We start from the raw sequence: 6,586 nt of genomic DNA on the forward strand, positions 1-6,586 counted from the left end.
CCGCGTTTTAAACCTGTCGTTTAATGCTCTTTCTTTCTCCGTCCTCATGACCGGCATACTTACTGGTTAGTTTTCTAGTTCTTTTCCGCCACTGTGAGTCAACGTTCTTTCTGTATAAATATTTAAATACCTTAGCTGCCCATCTGTTATCGTCCAATTTCCTCAGGCGTTCTTCATATAGTATTTTGCTCTTAGCTTCCCGTGCTTCGAACGATGCCCAGCCCATATCCCCTTGTACTGCCTCGTTTGTGGTTTTGCCGTGGGCACCTAGTGCTAATCTTCCAACAGCTCTCTGATTTACTTCTAATCTCGACTGAACTTCTGCCCTTAAGCACAGAACCGCATTGCCGAAAGTAAGTCCCGGCACCATTATTCCTTTCCAAATACCTCTTAGTACTTCATATTTGTTGTACCCCCATAATGCCCTATGTTTCATTATCCCGGCGTCTCTTCGTCCTTTTGCCCTAGGAGCCTGTTCGTGCTTTTCCGTGTATATCTGCCCTTCGTTTAGCCATATCCCGAGGTATTTGTATTCGGCCACTTTGGGTATTTCGTGTCCTTGTATTGTAAGCCCCTGATCAGTTGTATCGTTAAAAATCATCACACCTGATTTAGTTGCGCTAAAACTGAATCCTAGAGTGTCTCCTTCGTCTCCACAGCAATTAACCAAAGTTTGTAAATCTTCCTGGCTATCTGCTAACAGTACAATATCGTCCGCATACATTAAACCCGGGAGTCGCTGCTCAACTACATTTCCGCCTAATCTGTACGACAGATTATAACCCAGATTACTTTCTTCTAGCCTTCTTTCCATATTTATCACGTAAAGCATGATAAACCAGTTCCACGCAGTTCCACGCAGCGCCCTCCCTCGGGCGATCGTGGTGGTCATCGCAAAAGCGGCCCGCTCTCCACCGCCTGTCGTTATTAACGTTACTAGGAGGTCGTCACACTGCACTGTGCCGAGCGCCAGCGCTGCGCCTTGGGCAACGTTTCTATATAAAGACAGTTGGAAAACTTGCTCCAGGTATGCGACCCCTTCCTGTCGCCGATTTCATCTCAAAGAGATGCGAGCGCCATCTCTTGGGTGGTGGGAGTACCGCGTTTGTTTTCGCATGGCCTCCGTGACCAGCTCAAGCATTAACATTGCGCTTGATCTCAGATGCCACGATTTCTCTTCACCGCCGCGGCGCCCATTGGCTGCGCTTGGTCACAGTTTCCGGCGCGAATGATTAAATGGACTATGCAATGAATTAAAAGTCACTTGTAAATGTTTTCGATGCTTAGAAATGATGCTAAGAAGCATTCACACCGAGTACGAGTCTTCGGAATTGAGCCAGCAATTTATTATGAATTTTTAAAAACCGCATTTTTTTTTAATTCGCGGGGCCAGTTCACGGGACATTGAGAGGCGCGCTGGATGGATGGATGCATGCATGGATGGATGGCTGGCGGCCGACAGCGCGTCTCTCAAAGTGCTGACGCATGAACACGTAGTGCGCGGGCCGCGGGCGAACGGACCGTCGTGTGAATCGGCCTTAAAGGGCCCCTGCCCACCCCATGGTCGCAAACACTCTCTGCCTCACTTTGAGCGAGCCTCCTCTCCTTCCATTCCCTCCTCGAAATTTTTCTCTCCCGCTCCTCGTCGAGTAGGCTCGGCAAGGCAAAATCACCCCTCCGTTCTCCGATGTAAGTCGGAGGCGTGGTGTCTGTGGAGTGCGTCACAGGGCTACGTCATGGCCCCCGCCTTCAATAGAATTCTTTTCTTGGTTTTTGCTGCTGGGTCTGTTCGAGGGGAGGGGGGGGCGCTGCGGGCGCGCACACTGAACGATCGAGAGGCGCGATCGGCCCGACCACCTAGGCTTGTTAGCGAGCGCATCCTTTCATACATCTGTTTGTCATTCCCAGTTAGCGAGCCACCTTTTCATTTTTTTTAGGCCTCCCCACCGCTTCACGAGCGGAGGGGCGGAAGTCGGTTCTGTTCGAAACACACGGCGAAGTGCGGGCCCGGCAACCGCCCGTTTGCTTTTCTTCATGTGTGTTTGTGTTCTATGTGTTTGTCTTTTCTCCGCTCCGAAGCCCATGTCGTTCATTGGAGTCAAGGCGTACGCAAGATGCATGAAGGATAAGCGGTGTCTGTGCGGAGCGGTCAAGTGGGCGAGCGAGGGAAAGGCTCTGCTGCACTACTAATTAAAACCTTGTTTTGGGGGGCTTGCATAGAAGAAAAAAAACTGAGAAGGGAGCGCGCACGCAGAGCGTCTCGTGACGTGATCACGGCGGGGGGGGGCGAACCAACTCCCTCAGTTTTACTATATTTTTACTTTTTATGGCCAGGGTTCAAGGCTGTCGCCGCACGCTCCCTCCGCAGTTTTTTTTTTTGTTCCTTCATTCGGGTTTGTAGGCATGAGCCAGAACAGAAGGCGCTGCGGAAAGCGTTGTGCAGACGACGCGACGCCAAGGCTACGCCCAACCTTCTCCTGTCAGTCAGAACGATGCACCAATGGAGTGCCTTTAGCGAAAGTAACCCCCCATGACGTCAACGCGGTTCAGAGTAGTGGGGCGGGCCGTTTTTGTTGAAGGAAAGAACGAGCGGGCTTTGATTTGAATTTTCGCAGCTTTTCGGGGCGCGCATGGCTCTAGTATTTTGCAGAGGTTATCTTCGATGCCTCATCTATGCAGTGGACTTGTTTTTCAAAAATGTCCGGACCCTGGGCAGTGGCCCTTTAAGGGAGCTGATACGAAAGCAGTCTCATGGATCCTGCCGCTTCTGTGTCGATAGTTTCTCTTGTGATGTGCAATTCCCACCGAATCCATGCTGCTACCCTATAGCGAAGTAAATGCTGCAAAGCGAGACTAAGGATTTAGAACATGCCGGCGTGTAGTGTACCGTGATGCCGAGCGGAATATGATTCGACAGAGTCAGTTTCTGAGAAGCGGCATTTTTTCAAGCCTGCAAATGACCCTAAGGTGCTGAAAGCATGGACAGAAGCAATTCCGCGCAAGAACTTCAAGGTAACGTCCAAAACTTATGTGTGTAACCTCCATTTCCTGCCTGAGGACATCAACTCCTGCTTCCAACACGTCGTTAACGGTCAAACCGTTAGGATTCCTCGAGGTAGGTGGACGCTGAAGAGGGGTGCGGTGCCATGTATTTTCACAAACAAACCGGCTCATTTCTCAAGTAATGCGACCAGGAAGTCACCCGAAGTTACATCAGTGGCTTCCGCCGATGTTTTCGCCTGCCAGAGCAAAAGAGGAGCAGAAGACGGCTTCGACGTTCCGGAGAGCGCCGAACATCTTGAGGTCGCCGCTGACAAACGCACGCTTGAAAATGTACCGTGGTTTTCTGTTCTGCAAAACACACCAACGTTTGAGACATGGTGCGTAAGAGCCTCAGCCGATGATGTTATTATCTATAAGCTGGAGGAGCGTGAAGGTGTTGTAGCAGTACAGAAAGCTTTGTGCGAAACAACTTGTATGTTGATATCAGTGGTGCTTGTGCCGGAAAGGAGCTACGTTGAAATTACATCGAAAATTGCGCTTGCAAGCCTGAATGACGTGACGACGTTTCTTCAGTACATTGACTTCCTGAATGTTTGCACACGGTGTGAAAGTGAGCTTTTCCCTAGCATTTCAACCTCAACGACCGCCTTGAAATCTGATGGTGTATGGCACAGTAAGAAATGCATGGTTCTCTCTGAGCCCACCTTGTATACTCCATGCAAGAAAATTAAAAAAAAAATTAAGGACAGAGTGAAGCGCCTAGCAAAAAAGGGCATGAAGTCTCAACGCAAGGCGCGATGGGTAATTAAGAACCTAAGGAAAATAGTCATTAGGGCAACTGCTTTTCGTGAAAAAGCGAAAAGGAAACTCGATGCTCTAAAGCACCGACTCTCGTAGGTGTCACCAAATGTCTTGGAGAAAAAACTGGAAAAAATACCTGATGCACAGCGGGAAGCCTTTCGCACAGCATTTCAAGCTGCAAAAGTAAAAACGCCTAAGGGAAGGCGCTATAGGTCAAAATGGTCAGAACTATTACCACTACCGGATACTACAGGAGGTTGATGGCAAACAGCAGCTATGCGTCGTGCCTAAACTGACTAGAGAGCATGTCAGCCCTGACAATATGAGAAAAATGAATGTCCGGCTGGCTGTTCAGGTAAGTAAAGGCGCTGAAGTGTGTGCCAAATTTACAGTCGAAATAGAACTCCTTGGCGCGGTTGCGACACATATTAAAGCACTGTATTCATTGCTTTCTTTATAGCTATAGCCGCAGTACTGCAGTTGGGCTAAGGGTCTACCAGCGGCTCAAGCAGCCTGGACTGGAAGACTGATGGCACTAGCGAGTTCACGCTCATGGTGAACAGTCTGTTTGATGCTTTAAGCATAAAAATGCCTCAGTTCAGAATAACAAGCTCCTCGAAGGAAACGGAGGTTAGCACATATCAACGAAATATCTCGCAAATGGGTGCAAATTTTCTCTAACACTGTTGACTGTTTTTTTCCTCCTGGTTCACCTTCCAGGTCATCCAGAAGTTCCTTGATACACTAAATCTGACGGAGAGGAACCCCATTTCTCAAGGAACTGTTATGTTTGCTTCGCAACCTACCACTGAATCTCTTCGTGTTACTCTTGCGTCAGTCCTAGACCTCACGAAAGATCTTTTATCACAAGGAGCATCTTATGTACTTACCGGAAAGCTGAATCAGGATCCTTTAGAGGTAAGCAGTACAAACGGGAGCAGTTTCTTCTTTCTTTTACTTGTGGACTCTCATTAAGTTGAACTTAATTACTTACTTCGAACATGCAGAACACCCGGAAACCATATTGAAAATGGTCCTGTTTATTTAAACTGCATATATTTCGAAAATTTTCAATCTCCTTAGAGTTGCAATGCCTAAGAATCGACTTCATTGTACGTTTTAAATTAAAAAAAAAGTCATGGATCTTATTTTTCAGAGATTTTTTGGGCTGACCAGAAGCTACGGAGGTGATGAGGATCATCCCACTTTGACAAGCTTCTCTCACATATACAGGCTGTTGAGTTTGTACGCACCGATAAGCGCTTGTGTAGGTAGCAGTGTGATAGAAGAACACACATTCGTTCTTGCCACTGTTGAAGAGACGATGAAGGCTGGGAGAAAAGAACGGCTTGCATCACGTGAGCAGCTTCAGAAGACCATTGAGGGGAAGTCATCTGAAATCTACGCATCCGCACAAGTGAGGGAAAGCGTTGCTCCCAATCACAGATATTATACATCATCAGTCCAGGATTGCGTCATATACTACTTGTGTGGTTACCTCGTAAAATCCTTTCTGAAATATGAGAAGTGTCAGGAGTGCATCAGTAGCATTCAGTCTTCAAATTCAGAATTCCCAGAGGCATTTCTCACTCTAGGGAGAGAATTCAAGCAGGGGAGCCTCAAGAAGACATCATGGGAACTCTATAACATGTTCCGCGCAATTGAAATCAAGATTTAGCCTATGCTGCCAAAGAAGAGCCTCTGTTCAGACACTTTTTGGGCCCTCCTTGATTCGCTCAAAGACAGCGATGTGACAAGTGTTGGCTGCCCCTCTCACAGAGATAGTACAACTGCAGAGCTTTTTGCATTCTTACATAGCACTACGCATGCATTTTGCCGCTAAAGATGCTTGCAATAAGCTCAGCGCTTCCGAAGTTGTTGCATCTGCAAGAAAGAAAGCAAAATTGATGTGAAAAGTTGAAAACTTTCCTTTATTGACTTCATCACTGAAAGTTGCGCGTCTGTAAATAAAACCTGAAGGGTAAAAGCCACTAAATCTTGTTTCTTTCATTTTTTCTTGCGGCACATGCATTTTTTTTCTTCAGCCACCTTCTCTGTTTTACTGTGTCGAGATGAAAATACAATTGTGCTAGTGGTTGCGGCATTTTCTTTCAGTAAAGCGATCGGTATTGGGAGCACGGCAGCTTGACTTCTTAAAGCCGTTTTCAAACGCGTCTTTAACAAGTCCTGCTAATGTTACTGCTATAAATGCTACTAAACCGTTTTTTCATTACAAAAAAGATCAAGGCGAAAACTACGTTTGTATTCCTTAAATACGTTGTTTTTTAACGGACGCGAGCCATCTCCTGCTGACGCGCCTCAAGCTGGGAGTAGCAGACGTTGCGCTCATCCTAAAGCGACCGCAGCGCCACCGCCTAGACGGCGATCGCGTGGGTAGCGTGGGGCCGCTCTGCTCCCTGGCTCGCCGGCCATAGAGCTAATATAGTCGCCGGCGCAGTTTGCCAACTGTTCTTATCAAAAAACGTTGGCCATGGGCAACGTTTCTAGATAAAGACAGTTGGAAAACTTGCTCCGGGTATGCAGCCCCTTTCTGTCGCCGATTTCATGCGAGCGCCATCTCTCGGGTGGTGGGAGTACCGCGTTTGTTTTCCCATGGCCTCCGTGACCAGCTCAAGCATCGGTACTCAGTGAGATCGGCCGAAAGGTCAGTCCTCGGGCGAGTCCGTCCGAGGATGGACACATTTCAAAAAACGAGCGGTTATACTCTTTCCGCGATATCACACAGTTCTACATGCTTAGTCGAAGAGAATACTCCGCACCG

General features: G+C 47.7%; 2 pseudogenes; both read left to right on the top strand.

Moving 5' to 3' along the window:
• The first annotated feature begins 2,868 nt into the window (after window positions 1–2,868).
• LOC149357139 (uncharacterized) lies at window positions 2,869–4,008 on the top strand (annotated as a pseudogene).
• A 13-nt stretch (window positions 4,009–4,021) lies between these two features.
• On the top strand, window positions 4,022–5,717 carry LOC149357140 (uncharacterized; annotated as a pseudogene).
• The last annotated feature ends 869 nt before the right edge of the window (window positions 5,718–6,586 follow it).

This window comes from Amblyomma mixtum, chromosome 3 (genome assembly GCF_055824585.1).
Source record: "Amblyomma mixtum isolate Tamu chromosome 3, ASM5582458v1, whole genome shotgun sequence".
Classification (NCBI taxonomy): Eukaryota; Metazoa; Arthropoda; class Arachnida; order Ixodida; family Ixodidae; genus Amblyomma; species Amblyomma mixtum.